We start from the raw sequence: 21240 nt of genomic DNA, 5'->3' as shown, positions 1-21240 counted from the left end.
ATGTGAAGCGCAGTGGTCCTCCCCTATTGGCGATGATTCCATCTGTTGAACTGAACTTAAAAAGAAAAAAAACTAAACATATAAAATGAAAAACTTACTTATCCTAAAAAAATCAGCGGTCTTTTTGTTGTTGTCCTTCTCACATCTATCGGTTGATCTGAGAATGAAAAGAAAAAATTATATTTGGAATTATTAAATAAATATACTTATTTTATATGTAAAATGGAAACTTACTTTTCCTGAAAAAAATTAGAGGTTTCCTTTGCTGGTGTCATAAGTCCTAATGGTAGGCTTGTAGATGATGATGATGATGTTAATGATACGCAATTCATCAGTCCGTCAGTAGATCTAGAAGAAAAAATAAAATCAAAAGTTTCTTATTGTACATACAAGATAAAAACTTACGTATCCTGAAAAGAAGTTGATTTATTTTTTTCAAAGTGGCTTTTTAATCTTCGGAACATAGCCTAAAACAATTGCTATTATTATTATTTATAAATGGATATTTAAAATTGATTATACATCTTTGTCTTCTACAGTAGCGTTTTCTTTCAAATTTATATATATTTTTGGATTTGAATTACTCGATTTCTAAAATAAAATATTAAGTAACAAATTAATAAAACGAATAAAGTTTTCCTTACCTGTATAGCAAGCAGTTTTTCTGATATATTTTCTTTTAATCGTAGTTCATATTTTAGAGCCCGTTCTACCGTTTTTGCTTTTTGAAATGATAAATCTTTACTGGATAATACCATTTCAACTAATTGTATTTTTAACCCTCCGTTGATTTCGATTGGAAAATATGCGATTTTACATATATTTATATCAAATTCACTAATTATCTGCAGAGCATTTATTATGATATTATCCCAAGGTCGCTTTACGTATATAAAATTAAATAAGATATTTAGATTCGACGTCTCCATTTCGAAATATGTGATAATATTTGAATTGTTTATGTTATAGTATTTTGTGAGATCAGTGATCTCTTCTTTACGTGGATTACCTTCTATATAAATATCCACGTCTGTATACGCTGTTGTGTAGCCTTTTATGAATGCTGCGTATCCTCCACTCAAAAAAGATTTCCGTCCATTTGAATTTAAATTTGCTAACGTCTTCCATACTTTTTGGAGAATTATTTTTTCTTTAAGGTCGTATACACTGCTTAAGAATTCTTCAAGTTCTAGTGTAGTTAATCGAAATTCAATATTTGGTAACGACATTATAACGACATTATATATATATATTTTTTTTAAGACAGTTTTTCGACTACACTACGTTTGACTAGACACTACTCGAAATACCATGTACATGAACGTCTTTATATAAAGTTGGGTTGAACAACAGGATGAGACATGAAAACCACAATTTCCGTTGATAAATAAATTTTAATTAGGGGCAAGATAGTAATTGATAAGATAAAAATTACAAATCACAGTAACAAAGACTAATCACAATAACAAAGTTATAGACAAGACAGTAATTGATAAGATAAAAAACCACAAACCACAATAAATATCACACGTGTAACCCTATGACTAACAGAAATAGAATGTTTCTAACCACAATTTCCGTTGATAAATAAATTTTAATTAGGAGCAAGATAGTAATTGATAAGATAAAAAACCACAAATCACAATAATATTACACGTGTAACCTTGTGACTAACAAGAAGGGAATGTTCATTAATAATTTATTATTTCATTATTACATGTTGTTATAATTGTATTTTACTAATTGTATATTTTTATTTAATTCTTGTAGAATAAGGTACCTATAAGCCTAAAACTAAAAAAATATACATAAATATTGAAATTATTTTTCGTAATACTTACAGACATGTTTAATATACTTCTCTACAATGCCCATGCTTGTCAGCTTGGTAACCTGGAAGACATTTGTTTTTATTGTGGGGTAAAGGTTCTATTTTAACATCATCTATTTCAGTATTCTCATAAGAATCAATTTTTTCGTTGGTTTGTTTTTTATTTGTATTTTTCATTTTTTTGCTGTTAGTTATAGTTTTTGGTATGGTCGTTCTTTTTTTATCTAATGTATTATATTCTTTTTCCAATTTTTTAATTCGATTCGTTAGTTCATTAGTATTATTCATTAACATTTTCCATTTGATATCAATTTTATTATTCATATGAGTGTCAAGTATAGTTGTAATTTTATTGTTCATTCTTTTATCTAGCACATTGGTAATTGAATTAATAATATTGTTAATATTTTTAAGTTTACTATCTAAGATTCCTATTTTACTGTTCATCTCTTTATCATATTGTTTAAACTTCTCAAATACTTTATGTAAATCAAATAAAATTTGTTCCATTTTATTAAAATGATTTTCAATTATTTCCTTATTGATTATTAAGTTGGTTTTCTCTTTTTTAAATAGATTATCTATTATATTTATTTTTTTAGTTATATCGAAAATATGTTTTTCTATATTGTTTATTGATTTATTTAATTTATCATCAATTTCAATAGGTATTATATTATTAATTATGTTCTCAAACTTATCATTTAGGATTTTACGAGTATATTGTTCCATTTTATTAAAATGATTTTCAATTATTTCCTTATTGATTGTTAAGTTGGTTTTCTCTTTTTCAAAGAGATTATTTATTTTGTTTATTTTTTTAGTTAAATCGAAAATATGTTTTTCTATTTTGTTTATTGATTTATTTAATTTATCATCAATTTCAGTGGGTATTATATTATTAATTATGTTCTCAAATTTATCATTTAGGATATTACGAGTATATCCTGATGATATTGAGTTACGTCCGAACAAGTCGATAACCATTATAAAACTGATTAAAACAAGATAAATTTTAATGTTATATATAAGTTTGGAAGGAATAATAATAAAAATACAAAATAAGGATTAGATATTTTATTTTTTGTAATTAATATACACGCTTGATTTTGAAAGTTATAAAATTTATAAAAAAACATTATCCAATTGATATACAACACCAATGCTGAAAATCAAAAAATGAATATAATTTTAATATTAAATACTAAAAATATTGTTTTACCTGAAATACATATTAATAAAGAAGAAATTAAAATGGAAGTGTCAGTTTTGTTAGTCCTTAGGAATGTAAAGAATAAACTTAGACCGTAGTGAAGTATCGATACTGCTAATCCCATTAAAGCTCCATAATACCCAGCCATTGTAATATATGTTTTTTTGGAAAAACACATTATCATTATTATTAAAAATCCTATTGCATTAAAAGCGTAAGTAACTGAAAAAATCAGAATTGAAATCTAAAAATTAAATTTATTATCACTTACAAAAAAACGATAAAAGAAGTGAAAAGTCATCGCCTTTTTTAATTACTCGTACGTCCCAAGAAATATCTTTATTAATTTCCTCCTCTTCATTATTTTGGTTTTTTTTGTTCTTTTCATTCTTTTCGTTTTTTTTGTTCTTTTCTTTAACGTTGAAACCTGTATTTAATTTTGTCATCGTGTTTTGTGTTAAAAACCCCAAGATGTTCTGATACATGGAAACAGTTGTTTTTTTTTTATATAATATTTCTTATCTGCAGTTGGTTCTAAATTTATACTCGAAAGATAATGACTCATACTTATTGAATTTTCATTTAAAATTACTATAATTAAATTAAATTAAACTAAACTAAATTAAACTAAATTAAACTAAATTGAACGAATCTAATCTAAATTAAGATTATGGAAACATGGTAATTGCTTCTGATATTGCATTATAACTTCCGACTCGATCTTGAATAATTATATAGTAGGCTTTTGTATGAATTGGAAAATTTTCTGAACTTTCAATTTCGATTGTGGCATCCATTTCGGAAGAGAAAGCATTTTCGTGTACATTAGTCGTACAGTCAATTATAAATAAAGGTGAATTTTTATATTCATTATAATTTAAAAATGGTTGATGGCGATTTTTTTGATAATAGGTTTTATAAAACTCAGTATAAGCATCATAAGCTTCTTCATAATAATTTTTTGTAAAATCAAGTCTCCACTTATCGTAAGGAATATATCTGCTGTTAATTTTTAATCTTATATTTTGTAAGTTAATATGATCAAAATGAGTGCTATTTTTTCGTGAATTAAAATCTCGTTCAGTTTGAAAAAATACAATAATCCAATTAGGACGTTCAACACGTTGAATGGTTTGAATTTTCCATGAAGTTGTTTTAGCGTCTGGTAAATCCTTAGACTGTATTTCCCATTTTTGAAAAGCTAATGGAATTGCACGATTTTTTTTTATTGAATCAAGTAACTGAAGTTGAATTTTAGCAGCAGGATAAACATGTAAAGCTACTAAATTCATATCTGTTATAGTAATTCGAGCTTTTCTTACTCCTGTACTCACATAACAATTATCATCTGTTCTAGATCTTACTAAACTTATTTTATGAGTGCCACACATAATACGTTCATAAGTAAATGGTAAATTTAACATTTGAGATAATTTTAATTTAAGAGAAAACTTTTTAGTTCTCGGATCAAATGTATAAAGTTGATCATTTAAATTTTTTGTCCATCCTAGAGACTGATATTCCTCAAATTCATTTTTCATAAAACAAAGATATGTTTTAACTGTTGAAACCAAACCAACTTGGTCTACACTATCTATTTCAGTATTATTAAGGTAATATGAAATAGAATCAAATAAAAATGGACCGATATTATTGGTTAAAGTAACTTGACCAAATGCTTCTTCAGTTGTGTTTGCAGGAAGTGGATCCCATTCTAAGGTACAATTGATTTTAATATATGATTTTTTCCATAATATCCATACGTTTTCTTGATTAATAATAAAATTTATGCGATCATTATTTCTAAATAGTTGATTTTGAGGATTATATGTGTGTTCTTCTGTCCTTTCAATACTTTCGTCTTGTGTAGGTTTTCGAAAGATTTGGAGTACGTTTGATATTAACGACATTGTAACCTAATGATTTTAAAATCTTGATACTTTTTGAGGTTAATTTTGTTTTCGATTTTAAGGTTAGTTTTTTTGTAGATTTTAAGTTTTTTGAAGAACCACTTGTTATAGCTAATGAACGGCTAGATGGTTCATTTGGTACTGATAAGAAACTGGTGGAACTCTCATCTTTATAGATTAATCTCATATTCAATATTATTTTCTTTCAATTTTTAATGCTAATTGAATATTGATTGTTTGCCCGTTAAAATCAATTAATTCACTGTTTTGATCAACAAGTTTTAGGGTAATATTTTCTATGACTTGTTGTCTATCTATAGGTAAATAAATATGATTTTGGGGACTTATTACAATTTGTTCAGCTGGACTTACAGTAATTGGACTTTGATATAAACTATGATATAAATTTCCGTTTAAATATGAGCCTTCTATTATATTACAGTCTACCCTTATTGAATTTGCCTTGATAATATTTACAGGTAAATCGCTTTCATGTAATTGATTTGCTTGTAATATTTTATTGGAAAAGCCTAGGATTTTAGAAATTGAATCAGCTGGCGTAAAGTCTATTTCGTATATGCTTTTTATTTCACACTTTAATGTATTTATATTTGGTTTTAATGAAAAAAATGTATTTCTTTCTTTCTCACTTACTTCACTTCCAACTAAATTATCTTGAATGTATTTTTCGATATCTGAAATTTCAAATGTTCCTTTAGGAAGACGAATTACGTTTTGTGTTCTAACAATTTGATTATTTGAAGGATTTTTGGTTATTGTGTTATAATATAACTTATCAGTACCATCTTCAATATTTGGTATGTGATTATAAGTATCTAATCCAATTAGTGCTAGAGAATATATATAATTATTATCAATATAAATTGGTGGTGACAGATTAACACTCAAAACACTTTTCGTATCAGTAAATAAAAGAAGAACAAACATGACAACTGTTAGAATGAAACTGATTTAATTTAATTATGTTTCATATTATATAGAAATTTTAAACACAAATGTCCACAATTATAGGTTAGATTTTGAAATTTATCATGGTTATAATAAATTTTACAGTTTTTAAAATAATTAATTAGGGATTTTGGTGGCTTAAAGTTGCCAAAACTATCAAAATAATGCACAATTTTTTTATTTTTTTTATAAGCTACCCAATGTGTGCCTTCTCCTTTATTATCATCAAGATTTACTATTCCACTTTCATAATTAAAACAATGTTGTGGTAATTTATCTTTCATAAATACACCTCGAAAATCTGTAAGTTTTAAGATTTTAGCATATTTTAGTAAATTTTGATTAGTTAATGCTTTCTTGGGTAGCTTTATTGGGAGTTTTTTGAAAATTTTTTTAAAAATAAGCCATATCCTTTTCGCAAACGTTTTAAATAAAGACCGCTTCCTTTTTTTCCAATAGCTATTGCTTCCATAGTTTTATTATGCCGTTGTGCTTCTTCTAATTTTTTCTGTGCACTTTTTGCATTATTTACTGCACGAGCCACTGTAGCAGCACCAGCACCTAAACTTCCTAGTGCACTAAGTCCACCAAAAATTAAAGGTAAAAGTGGTATAAGTCCTCCTTTTTTAATAGGGATAATTCTAGGGACTTTAATATTTTTTTTCCCTCCTGCTGCTTTAACTGCTGCTCGTGCGTGTTTTAGAATAGTACTTATTTTATGATTTTCTGTTAAACCACTTTTTCTTAGACTATTAATAATACCAGCTTGAAATCCAATTCGTTTTTTTGTATTACATCTTTTTCTTAAATTCATTTTTGTCTTTCCATTATGTTGTTGTTGTTGTTGTTGTTGTTGTTGTTGTTGTTGTTGTTGTTGTTGTTGACGTGTTTTTTTCATTCCTCTTCCACATTTACGAGTTCTTTTTATTCCTCTTTGACATTTACGAGTTTTTTTCTTCTTAATTGTTTTCTTCTTTGTTGTTCTTTTAATACCCATTCCGAGTTTTCTTTTTAGTTTCATAATATTTGTTACCAACCACGCACTTGCTTTTTCACCAAATTTAGCGTCTTTTGATATTACACGTGACCAGGCTTTGTTTTCCAAAATTTGATCAGCTTTATGTCTATCTTTCAAATTATTTGATTTAGAGTATTCTATATCGTGAACTTTACAATACTGATCAAGTTTATTTATTCCTGGATCTTGTCGATTAAGTCTTTTTGCTAACTTTGTACCAGGACCACAGTATTGATACCCCGGAAGATGCAATTCGATCGGTAACTTGTTTATGCTGCTATTAAGTAAACCTTCACCTCTCGCCATTAAGCACTAACTGACTAAATTAGTAAAACAAACATCAATTTATAGTGTTGCAGATAAAAAATTTGTTTAGTATCAGTTCATAGTCCATTGTAACAAGAATACTAATTATGCGTGTCATTAAACAAAAATTTTCCTTACCGGTTATCAATTATGAAAATATTAATACAAGCGAATTAAAATTACATTATAAACATGGTCGATTGTTTCCAAATTCAATTCGTTGTATAATATGTGGACCATCCGGAAGTGGAAAAACAAATATAATGTTAAGTTTAATTTTTCATCCGAATGGATTGAAATTTGAAAATTTGTATATATATTGTAAATCACTATACCAGATAAAATATCAGTTACTTAAATCAGTTTTAAATAAAGTTAAAGAAATAGGGTATTACCAATATGATGATAATGAAAAAATAATATCCCCAAACAAATGTAAAACAAATTCTATTTTTATATTTGACGATGTTGCCACATCTAATCAGAATAAAATAAGATCGTTTTTTTGTATGGGACGTCATCGAGGATTAGACATGTTTTATTTATCACAAACATATGTTAAAATTCCTAAACATTTATTACGTGACAATGTAAATTTTTTAATTTTATTAAAACAAGATGAAAAAAATTTAAAATATATATACGAAGAACATGTTGGAACAGATATGAGTTTTGCAAAATTTAAAAACATATGCGATGAATGTTGGAAAAATAAATATGGTTTTCTTGTTATAAATAAAGAAGATGAAATTACAGCTGGTCGTTATCGGAAAGGTTTCGATCAATTTATTTTAATATAATATATAAATATACCTTATTATTGAAAACATAATCAGTAGTAAATAAACCATCGAAATGGATACTACATTATCTCCGCAAAAAAAACGTATCAAAAAAAAAATATTAGAAACTGCAAATGTTGTTAGAAACAAATATAAAGCAATTAGAAATTATCAAAAAAATCAAGATGAATCGTTAAATCAATTTTTTAAACCTGTTTCAAATACGCTTACGAATATTGTTTCACATTTAACAAAACCTCGAGAACAAGATAAGATAAAAAAAGACATGGACGAAGATCATCTAAAAAAAGAAGATAACCATGTTGATTTTAAATATGATGATGATGATGATGATGATGATGATGATAAAGATAAGATTAAAAAAGAAGATAAAGGAGATAACAGTAATGATTCTGATACTGATAATATTGAAAAAGATGATATAATACAGCAGACGTTAAAATTATTGAAAACAAACAAACATGATAAAATCTATGGTCCAAAAATAAATCCTATTAATGACAGTATGAAATTAGGAAGAAAAGTTTTGAAAATTAAAAATAACGGTTTTTTACAAATAGGTAATGATATGTTTCAAGGTACTGATGGACTTTATGAATTAGTATTTCATAAACGCCCAAATGAAAAAAAAATTTCTATTAATGATATGAATAATTATTTAAGAATTATTAAACTTACAAATTTGCATCGAATTGATCCTGAGAATAAATTTAGTCGAATAAAAGGAAGTAAAAATTATAAATATTTAAAATACATAAAACCATTAGTTAAGAAAAATCCTACAAAACTTCAAACAATTTCAAAACAAAGAGAAAACACAACTTCAAAACAAACAGGAAAAGGGTTAATGTCTCCTACTTTATCAAAACGAAACTTCAAATTAAATCGCATACGAAATTGTATATATAACGAAAAACCCGTTGAAGTGAAATATTGGAATGATATAAATGAATTAGTAACAAGATTAGCATATTTACATGGGGAATTACAGGCTGGAAATGATAATAATATTAATGAAATATATGAAATTGAAGATGAATTAAGAGAAGAAGGGGTTATATATTAAAAAGCACAGTAAAAAAAAATCATTTATCGTTAAGATGCCTATCGATGTGTTCGGGCGTGAAACATCATTACATAGAAATTTAGCAGGTTTAACTGGTACAAATCAACGGAAGCAAATTGTGTACGCGTTTAAGTTTACAAAAGACGGTGATTACGACATGGAAAATAAAAAAATTACAAATGTGCAATTACCAGTAAAAGCAATGGATGTAGCAAATAAAAAATATATTGATAATATTGAAAACGTTTTTACGGAAAAATTTCAAATTTTGCAAGATGATCTAACAAACAAAAATTTACAATTTTTAGAATTAAAAAGAAAATTTTTGGATTATTTATTAAGAGAAAAAGGATATGTTAAAGCATTAAAGGACTTAAATGGAAATATTGCTGAAGGTGATCGAATTTGGAATGAAAAATACAAAATTATTAATAATACTTTAGAACAACAAAATAACAGTTTAAAAACATTACAACAGGGCATTAAAGAAAAAGTGGATAATATTCATTCGGAAATTCAGCATGTACAAAATCAATTCATTGAAGTAAAAAATGAGTGGTCAAAAATAATTGAATCCCACACAAATGCTATTAATATGTTGGTTAAACAAATTAATGATCATTTATCATTAGATATTAGCCGATTAAGAACCACAAATCCCTCACAATCATCATCATCATCATCACCATCTTCTCCATTGTCAAAGAAGAAAAAGAAGAACAAAAGAAGTTTAGAGCCGGTCGTTGATGATAAAGTTAGTGAAAGTGTTGAAACAGTGTATCAAAAAAAGAAGAAAAAAGAAGTGAACTAGACTCAACAGGTATAAAGAAGTGAACTAGACTCAACAGGTATAAAAAATGAAAAAATTAGCAAAGCAAAATTTCAGTGTAAAAGAACAAATTGTAAATGAACTTTTTTCTAACGCTCGTCGCAACTTTAAAAGAAGACATACTATTATTAAACATTTAAATGATCTCTGGCAAGCTGATATAGCTGATTTTCAAAAGTATTCAAAACAAAACAGAGGATATAAATACATATTAGTTGTTATCAATTGTTTTTCTAAATTTGTTTGGTTAAAACCCTTAAAAACAAAATCAGCTCCGGAGGTGACAAAAGCAATGAAATCCATTTTATTAGAAAATAAAAAACAACAATTAACTCCAGAGAATTTACAAACGGATGCTGGAACTGAATTTTTTAATTCAAATTTTAAAAAACTAATGCAACAATTTAAAATTAACCACTATCGTACATTTAGCATTAAAAAAGCTGCAATAGCTGAACGCGTAATTCGTACAATTAAAACAAAAATATTCAAATTATGTTTATTATTAGGAACATATAAATGGATTGATAAAATTGAAAAAATTGCTAAAGAATATAATGCGTCAAAGCATCGTACAACTGGAAAAGCTCCTATTGAAGTAAATAGTTCAAATCAGCATGAATTAATGAGTAAATATAATAGATTAAAAATTGTTGATTCTAATCAAAAATTTAAAATTGGAGATTTTGTGCGTATAAGCAAAGAAAAATTTTTATTTGAAAAAGGATATACCCCTAACTGGAGTACAGAAATTTTTAAGATAATAAAAGTAAATCTGACAAATCCGGTGACATACCTATTGGAAGATTTAGAAGGTCAACCAATAAAAGGAGGATTTTATCAAGCAGAACTAAAAAAAACAAATTTCAAGGACGAATATTTGGTAGAAAAAATATTAAACCGCAAAGGAGATAAAGTTCTTGTACGGTGGTTAGGGTTTCCAACTGATAAGGATAGCTGGATAGGTATAAAAGAATTATTGTGAGGGTGTTTATTTTAGTCACATGCACACTTTTAATAATAATGAGTACTAATAATACATTATTAGCTCAAGTATTAGAATGTGAACAAATAATTCTTTATCTTCGAAATCTCATGCGACAAGAACTTTTGAAAATACACCGAATGGATTTATTTGAAATTTATGGACATCTACCAGAGTTTTATCAAGATGATGATAATATAAGGAGCGCGTTACCCTGTTTGGAACATTATGTGTTAAGTGCTGATGTAGATGTAAACGACGGACCACCACCATCAGCTGAATCGTGTTTTCTTTGTAAGAGTGCAAACACTGCAAACAAAGAGTGAAGATGAATCCGAATTTTCTAATTGTTTTTGGAACTTTGTTTCAAAACATAGTGTATATTTATTACCATCCTCCAACCAAGGACATCGTCGAATCATACATTTGTTTCAATAAATTAAATTCTACATGGCCTGAAAATTGGTATGAACTTCATCAAAATCAAACTTCGTTAAACATAGTGTATGAAATGAAAATCCCAAGTGACCACCTACTCAACAATAATGAAACGAATGTGGTGAACCAAACAGTGACAACGGAATTTCTGTCATCTTTTGTAATTCCTTACAAATTACGGCTGGTTTTTAAAAACAGACAGTATCATGATACGGATTGGAAATACTTACTTAAAAGTGATAAAATCGATATCATGTTAAGTTCTCAACAATATAAAAATTTATCTGCATCTTCTATAGTAACCAAAAATAAATTATCACATTATGATGACTTTTTTAAAAGATTTAATACAATTGAAAACATAACTAAAGCTAATAATTTAATAAGTAACCAAAATTTTACCTTTTTTTTAATTTGTGTAATAGTAGGAGTCACAGTGTTATTAGGTATAATAATTAATGTAATTTTATATTCTTTGTTACACCGTTTTACTAGTAGGAATTATGATGTTTGTAATCGTAATAATGTATGATGTAGTTTTATATACTTTTCTGTTATATAAACTTATGTTCTTGTAAAAATAAACTTTATAAATGAAACTAGTTTAAATTTGTTTTTATTTGTTAATTTCTTGTTCCTTATTTTTCCTGCCTCCTATTTTTACATTTTTGTAATTTTTAAATTTTAAGTACAGACTTTTAAATTTTCGCGATTTTAGATTTTTGAATTTGCCACCAATATTTGAAATATCCGCCATTTTGAAAAATCTAAATTCCCCCCTCCACCATAAACGTGACTGCTGTGACGTCACACGCGACGTTATTATGTTTTGATTGGCTGTTTTATTAAATATATTTTTTGAAGGGAGAGAAGATTAAGTATTTTAAAAAAATATTCCTATTTTGCTTAGTTTCACGAAAGTAATACATCTGAAAACATGACGCGAATTATTATCGTTATTATTATAACTTTAATTGGGTATTCATCTTGTAAAAGTGTTGTTAGTGAAGTGAACGGTAATGATGATAATACAAACTGTACAAACCGATATTTATCTCAGTACTTAACAAATTTTGGATATCTACAACGTGAAAATCAAACTGAAGAAAACAGAACTTTTGAAGAGTTAAAATTTAATGAAAATAATTTTTCTGATGCCTTACTAGAATTTCAACGTACATATAATTTACCTTCTACCGGAAAAATTAACAACGAAACACTCAATTTCATAAAACAGCCGAGATGTGGAATGAAAGATGTATTATCTGAATATACATTGCATTTAACAAAGTGGAATAAAACCTCATTAAATTGGATGATATATACAAATAGTCGTTTTGAACGCAAAGTAGCTGTAAGGGCATTTGAGATTTGGCAAAAACATACTAGTTTAAAATTTTTTGAAACTCGTCAACCTGAAAATGCTAATATATTTATCGTATTTACATCGACTGAGCATACATTTTATATAATGAATAATATTCAAAAATGTTTTGCAAATTTTGATGGAAAAGGTAATGTGTTAGCTCACGCATATTTTCCCGATGGTGTAACTAATTTTACGGAAATACATTTAGACTCAAGTGAAAATTGGTCCTACAAAATACATGATGAAGATAATTTTTCACAACAAAATGATTCAGTTAATTTATTAGTAGTTTTATTACATGAAATAGGTCATACATTAGGACTTTCTCACAGTACAAATAAAGATGCTATAATGTTTCCTTATTATAAGTTAAGTAAATCTCTTAATACTTTAGATCTTCATGTTGATGATATATATGGTATAACAAGTTTATATGGTTACCCAATTTTAACTGACCCAAAAGTGATTCACAATTCGAGTACCACATATTCAATAAAAAATCTAACAACATCATTATCATCATCAACAACAACAACAACAACAACAACAACAACAACAACAACAACAACACCATCAACAACAACAAAAATACAAATAAATAAAATACCTTTAATTCCTGATTTATGTTCGCTAAAAAAATTTAATCATTTTTTAATTATTCAAAGTCATTTATATATTATTTATAATGAATGGTTTTGGATAATAGATTTTAATAATATGAAAGATTACGGTCAACCAATGAAAATTATAACTTGGCTAACATTTTTACCTAAAAATTTTACTAAAATTACTGCTATTGCTAGACGACCTTCCTCCGATGAAATTTTATTAATTATAAATGATATGATTTATATTGTTTCTTTGCCAAATTGGAGTCTTAAATATGGATATCCTAAAAAAATTTCACAAGAATTTAAATTAAATGTACCTATCAGAGCAATGGTTAACAATTATGATGGACAATTATATCTTTTTTCTGATGATAAATATGTAACAATAAACACTCATCATAATTATAGATCAAATTTAGGACTTATATCAAAAGATTTTAATGGTATACCAAATAAAATTACAGGAGCAATTCGTTTTACAAACGGAAAAATATATTTTTTTACTAAAAAAAATTACTATGAGTATGATGAATTTACTAATACTTTAATTAGAGCTGGCAAAAAGGATTTATCAATTTTTGGAATTAATTGTCCTAACGAACCAATCTTATTACAATTAAAGAATTTAATCTCTTCACTTATTCATTTTAATACAAAATATGAGGAAGCAAACGATGAGGATGAGAATGAGTAATTTTGATAAGATTAGTTAACCGCAAACGTAGATAAACAGATGTAAAAAATTGAATTATTAATTTTTTTAAGGTTAATTAACCATAAATATAAATAGATACATTTTTTGATAAATTTCAACTATAAAAACAGTCTGATTGAATTTAGGTGTTAATCTTAAAGTGACTGCGTTAATATGAAACCAAATCGACTAGAACTTCTATGTCAGAAATGTATTATAGAAAATTGTTGGAATAATCGAGAGAAGTTATATCAAGTTTTGAAATATTTACATGCGATGATACCAACGAAAATTTTTCATGAATTCTTAATCGCATTACCAACGATAAGGTGGCAGAAAATTTTCGAGAACAAGAAACCATATTATGCAAAAAATCCTGGTTCAGATGAAGATTTCATCGAAGGTCTTGAAATCTACGAGAATAATAACAGAAAATTGATGGATTATAAATACGATAAATATATTGATGATGATAATTTGTACTTGCATATCATGTTTGAAGTTGCAGTTTACGATTTGTATTTACCTTTTTTTGGTGCATCAACAATGTGTTTAAAAGGTAATTATTATAAATTTAAAAGTGTAAACAAAAAGTTTCGTTATTGTATAGACTGTTATAAGTTTTATAAGAATTTATATAAAAATGTACAAGATTCATGTATTTTTTCGTTTAAACAATGTTATGAACATACTATAATAAGAACAATTGATTTTGGAAATTACGTTAAGGATGATTTATTTTGGTGTGCATTATGTATTAAAAAACCTTTGTTTGCTAACACTTCATCAACTTGTAGAAAAACTTGTAAGTTGAAATAAAACTATAATTTTATTACAAGTGTTTTATTTGATTTTTAGATAAATACAATAATACAATACAATACAGATAACAGATATTTTAAAAATTAATATAATACTTTCCATATATCAATATGAAGTATCGTTCTATTACATATTATATCTAATCTTACTTTAAACGTATAATTTAAAAAATGTACTATTTTTATATAGTGTTCTTGATCGTCTAGTGGCGGATCTCCTACATTGATGAAGGCAAATGATAAATGATGTTGTAGATCTAATGGTATAACTACATCTTCAATTATGTTTTTTATGATGAGTGTTTCATCTGAAAATTAAAAAAATATATATATAATTAATTGTATGTAATAAAATAATCAAACATTTTAACTTACCGACAGAAAGATCATTGTTGCCCATGAATATCAAATTCATTGTGATGATGGAATATTCAACATGTAAAACTAATCACTGTTTAAAGTGGATCGCATATATATAGGAATGAATCCCCTCTATAACACATTTATCAAAGAAAAACAAGAATTTCTGTGGTCGTGATGCAAAATAACAAACAAAATTTTATTTTTTTCCTTCAAATATACATGATTAGATACGATATGATATCAATAATCAAAATGTGGTTTAATCTTCTTCCTAACTTGAAAACAAACAAACACAAACAAAAACAAAAACAGGAAATTCTTAGATATAATATGATTTTATGAAAAAAAGTGGAAGTAATTAGTTTTTTCGTTTATTATTATTATTATTATTATTATTATTATTATTATTATTATTATTATTATTATTATTATTATTATTACTTGTATATTAACTTGTTCTAACTCGTTCTAACTTGTCTTATTAAGATAAGTTAGGAATTTGTTGTTTACCATAAAAACAGGATGTTCTTAGATAAGATAAGATAAGATTTTGTGGTTAACCACAAATGGAATTACGTAGGTTTACCTTGTTCTAACTTGTTTTATTACGATAAGATATGTTTATTAACGTGTTCAGACTTGTCTTCTTATTAAGAAAAGATATTTAAGAAGTGGATGTTATCATTTGATTCAGTTGGCTTCCACGAGTTATTCGGTAAACAAGTGAGTGATACCATTTTTTTAAATTCTTCTTCACAAAAGAAATAAGTAAGTGAGTTTTTGAAATTTTATTATTTACTTAAATTTATTTTTTATAATAGAAATGGAAAATAATCTTCCAAATTATTATATAAATAATTATGACCCAGAACCTCTAATTGTTGATGAACCCTCAGCTTCAACAAATCTTGAAGACCCTTCAGGCAGTGAAAACAATCCTTCAGGCAGTGAAAACAATGAAGTTGGTCCAGATGAAATTTTATTACAATTAAATCAACGAGGTGCATGTGAATTGCCTCCACTTATTAAAATTGATTCTCTAATTCAGAAGAAAGAATATAAAATAAGAAATCTCATAAGATTGAAAACAAAAACAGGATGGGGCGTTATATGCGAAATTGATGAGGGTAACTTCTTTATTCCTCAAAGAATTGTATCAATTTTAAATAACAGAGCCATAAAATATCTGTTAAGTGGAAAAGGTTCCGTAATAATTTACTTAGGAAAAAAAAATACGGGACAGGTGAACTGGGCTAATATTGTCGAGTTTAAAAAGATCACATAATTATGTCTGCTACTCCGTTAACAACATTATCATCATCATCATCATCACCACCACCTCCATCACCATCAACATCAACATCAGCTTCCTCTTCTTTGACGTCGACTTTCGCATTATCAACTATAAATTTAGAGAAATTTATTGAAATTCTACGATGTCCAAAAAAATATAAAATTTTTTTACAAAACGCTATTTCCGATTATGATTATAAAACCTTTAAAAATTTTATTAGAAACAAGGAAAAAATTTTAGAAAATAATCAACAACAAGCAACAAGTTTAGGAGAGAAAAAAAAATATGAATACTACATTTCAAGAGTAAAAACTTTATTCACGCACTTTCAAGAAAAAATATCCTCTTCAACAAAATATGGAAAAGGTTTACAACAAGATATACGTCAGAAAATTTCCTTTGTTAAAGTAAGTATTTTTTTTAAATTAAGAAATTAATTTAATTAATTTATATTTTTAGATTTCATCAGCTTTTAATAATCGGCTACGAACTTATTTAATCAGCAATAATTATTACATAGAACCGAAATATTTTTTTGAACATTGCAAGGAAATTCTAATTATCAAATTTGAAAAAATTTTACGAAAATTAGGAGCTTTTAAAATTAACATTATATTAAATTGTATTTATCAATTAAAAGTAACTAAAGAACATGCCTTTCGAAGTTTTAACACCCAGAATCAATCAGTCTTTCACTCTGAAGAAATACCTTCAATTTTAGAAAATTTATTTGATGCTATATTAAATCAGGTAAAATATAAGTAATAACATTTATTTTTTTGTTAATTTTTATGAAATTTACAGATGGATGATTTCACTGAAAATAAGTCTGGTGAAGCATTAGAAAGTATTGAAAATTTGATGATTTCCATAAACAAATTATCGATATTTAATATATCGCAAAATGAAGAAGAAGAAGAAGATACCACCTCCCATTCTAGTGACTCTGGGGGAACATACATTCCTCTTCCTATTGAGCTGAAACGAAAAGGTTCTTGTTTTATTAATATTTTTAATAATGATAATTATTGTTTTGTTTATTCTATCTTGGCTGCACTTTTTCCTGTTAATCACTCTAAATATGAGAGAGTTGAATCTTATCCTAGTAATGTTCATGAAATTTTAAACTTAAAAAATATTGAAATGCCTGTTAAAATAAAAGATATTTCCAAATTTGAAAAACAGAATCCTACTATTTCTATTAATGTATTTAAATTCAACGAAAAAACCCGACAAATTGATGGTCCTATTTATCATACAAAAAATGTAAAAGAAAAACATATAAATTTATTATATTTAACTAAAAATAATATTAACACTAATGGTCATTATTGCTTAATTACTAATCTTGCAAAAGCATGTGGAAGCAGCATAAGTAAAAATGAGCATCAAATATTTTTTTGTGATCGTTGTTTACAACATATTCCTTCGAAATCAAAAGATAAAATTGATAGACATAAACGGGATTGTTCAACATTTCCTGCAGTTAAAACAAGCTTACCTGAACCGAATTCTCCAGAAAGTCTTTTACATTTTTCACAGTTTAAGTCATTGCTACGTTTACCATTTGTTATATATGCAGACTTTGAATGTTTAACAGTTCCATTAGATACTTGTTACCCCAATACAAAAAATTCTTTTACGAATCCATATCAAAAACATGTTGCATATAGTATAGCATATTTTATTAAATGTTCTTTTGATAGTAAATTAGATAGTTTTAAGACTTATAGAGGAGAAAAGCCTCAAGAGTGGTTTATTTCAGAATTAAAAGAAATTTGCAAATTTGTAAATAACATATTGTTAAAACAAAAGAAAATACTAAATAAACCTCTATCAGAATTAGAAAAAGAGTTACATGAAACAACTAATAATTGTAATTTATGTGGTTACAATTTTACAGATAATAATAAAAAAGTTATACATCATAACCATTTAACTGGTGAATTTATTTCTACAATATGCAATAATTGTAATTTACAAATTCAAATTTCAAATAAGTTGCCAGTTTTTTTACATAATTTGTCTGGATATGACGCTCACCTTTTTATTACAGAATTTATTAATAATTTTTCAAATACTGAAATAATACCATTGAATCATGAAAATTATATTTCATTTTCAGGAATACATTGTAACATGAAAATTACGTTTTTAGATTCTTTTCGCTTTCTACCTACATCATTAGATAAACTTGTATCTTTTTTAAAGCCAAATCAGTTTTCTCTTATGAAAGCTTTTTTCCCCAATGTTACAGATAATGTTTTTCAATTATTATTAAAAAAAGGAGTATTTCCGTATGATTATATCACTTCCTTATCTGTCTTCGAAGATACCCAATTACCAACAAAACCACAATTTTTTAATCGAATGATAAATAAACATATTTCAGATAAAGATTATTTTCATGCACAGAATGTTTGGGAAAAATTTGGAATTAAAACTTTAGGAGAATACTCCGATTTATATTTAAAATGTGATGTAATTCAATTAGCTGATGTTTTCGAAAATTTTCGCGACTTAACAATGAAATATTACCAACTTGATGCTGCATCCTTCTATACTAGTCCAGGCCTTTCATGGGCAGCTGCTTTAAAAATCACAAAAGTTAAACTTGAATTGTTTACCGATAGTGAAATGTTTTTGTTCATCGAAAAATCAATACGCGGAGGAATTACTCAAGCGGTACATAGATATGCTGAATGTAATAATACACATTATTCAAAAACATATGATCCTACAAAACCTATAGATTATCTTTTTTATATCGATGCTAACAATTTATATGGCTGGGCTTTAAGTCAAAAGTTACCTATTGGAAATTTTCATTGGTTATCAACAAATGAAATTAATGAAATTTTCGCTGAGCCTCAAAAATTAAATACTAATGATAACAAAGGGTTTATTTTAGAAGTTGACTTATATTATGATAAAAGTATACACGATGAACATGATGATTTTCCTTTTTGTCCTGAACCACGAAATTCAAAGTTAATGTGTACGTTATATGATAAACAAAATTACGTTATACATTATAAAAATTTGTTACAGTGTATAAAATATGGTTTACAAATTAAAAAAATTCATCGAGTTTTAACATTTGACCAAGACGCATGGTTAAAACCTTATATTGAATTTAATACAAAATTGCGTATGGAAGCTAAAAATGAATTCGAGAAAGGATTTTTTAAACTTTTAATAAATTCTATCTTTGGAAAAACATTAGAATCAGACCGGAAAAAACGTAAAATTGTATTAGTAAAAAATTGGAAACAAGCCAGAAAATACATTCTAAAACCAGAATTTAAAAACGTTAAAATACTAAATAAGAATTTAGTTAGCATCGAATTAAATAAAACCGAAATCAAAATGAAAAGGCCAATCTACGTAGGATTTACTGTTTTAGAATTATCAAAAATTATTATGTACGATTTTCATTACGATTTTATTAATAAGCAAATAAAAAATTATTTTCAATCAAAATTATTATATATGGATACTGATAGTTTTATTTATAAAATGACATGTAAAAAAGAAAATTATTCGCTTTATGATCTAATACGAGATTTTGCAAATTCAAAATTTGATACTAGTGATTATGATGTAAATAATATTTGGAATATTCCTCTTGTAAATAAAAAAATTCCAGGATTAATGAAAGATGAATTGAATGGTAAAATTCTTACAGAGTTTATTACTCTAAGACCAAAAGTTTATGATTATAAAGTGAATGGAGAAGTAAAAGAGCCTAAAATAAAGGGAATTAAAAAAAGTGCAGTCATTATAGATTTTGTAGATAATGTTGATAATGATAGTTATAGGATTACTAATACTAGAAAAATAGAATTTAACGATATATATGAATGTTTATTTAATAATACAGTAGGTTATGTTAATTTTAATACTATAAGATCAATTAATCATGAACTATTTTCTGTAAATATTAATAAGTTAGGATTAAATGCATTAGATAATAAGAGATATATTTTAGATGATCTAATTAGTACTCACGCTTGGGGGCATTATTCAATTCCTTAACCCCTTCTAAGTTTTTGTAAAATTTAATACTTTTTTTAAATATTTTTTCCAAATATTAATAAAATATTTGTTTGTTCTATTTCCTGTTTTATTTTTGTTTCGCTTTGACAAAAAAATAAATAAATAAAAAACTACATATACTAGAATTTTTTTTTTTTTTTTTTTTTTCAGAAAAAAATTACTCCTTATTCCTGTTCTCCCATTAATACAATTTAGCGTAGTAGGAGGTAGTTAGATAAACACTAGAGCGATTTTTTCTGTTCTCCTAATAATCCATTTAAAATTGCTTAACTCAATACAGCATGTTTTGTATACTTCATGTATTCAAAATTGCACATTTCAAAAATCATATATTCAAAATTTCACAACCCCAAAAACCAAAAATTTCACAACCCCAAAATTCGCAAACGCGCGGGGGTGTGTGGTGTGTTGCGTCGGTCGGGTCGGTCGGCCATCATCATCATCATCATCATCATCATCATCATCATCATCATCATCATCATCTGATATTGGCGGGAAGTTTAAAAAATAAAAAAAAAAAAATTAAAATGGAGGCCAGCAGCGCCATCTTTGATTGAAGGCGGCGGCGGCGCTGACTGACGGCAGCGCCATCTAGCGAAAAGCTTGCAGACCGTACCGTGGCGCCATCTAACGTGAGAATTTAAACCGAATTTGTGACGAC

At 26.5% G+C, this 21240-nt stretch overlaps 1 protein-coding gene, 2 long non-coding RNA genes and 1 other non-coding gene across 8 annotated transcripts in view; 1 reads left to right on the top strand and 3 right to left on the bottom strand.

The window, feature by feature from the left end:
• The window catches only part of LOC660470 (centrosomin), a 56744-nt gene that overhangs the window by 18528 nt on the left and 16976 nt on the right, over window positions 1–21240 (bottom strand). The window lies entirely within an intron of this gene.
• On the bottom strand, window positions 2894–7399 carry LOC107397554 (uncharacterized). The gene is made up of 3 exons (XR_010334390.1): window positions 3316–7399; window positions 3054–3266; window positions 2894–2996 (listed from the first exon to the last, which is right to left on the bottom strand). It is a non-coding gene; the product is annotated as an uncharacterized LOC107397554 (transcript).
• Window positions 14870–15521, bottom strand: LOC135266378 (uncharacterized). The gene is made up of 2 exons (XR_010334391.1): window positions 15239–15521; window positions 14870–15171 (listed from the first exon to the last, which is right to left on the bottom strand). It is a non-coding gene; the product is annotated as an uncharacterized LOC135266378 (long non-coding RNA).
• Window positions 15756–20637, top strand: LOC135266377 (uncharacterized). The gene is made up of 4 exons (XR_010334389.1): window positions 15756–15994; window positions 16048–16927; window positions 16980–17270; window positions 17325–20637. It is a non-coding gene; the product is annotated as an uncharacterized LOC135266377 (long non-coding RNA).

This window comes from Tribolium castaneum, chromosome 5 (genome assembly GCF_031307605.1).
Source record: "Tribolium castaneum strain GA2 chromosome 5, icTriCast1.1, whole genome shotgun sequence".
In the NCBI taxonomy this organism is placed as follows: domain Eukaryota; kingdom Metazoa; phylum Arthropoda; class Insecta; order Coleoptera; family Tenebrionidae; genus Tribolium; species Tribolium castaneum.
Note: the sequence above shows the minus strand (reverse complement) of the source record. Positions and strands in the feature narration are given on the sequence as shown.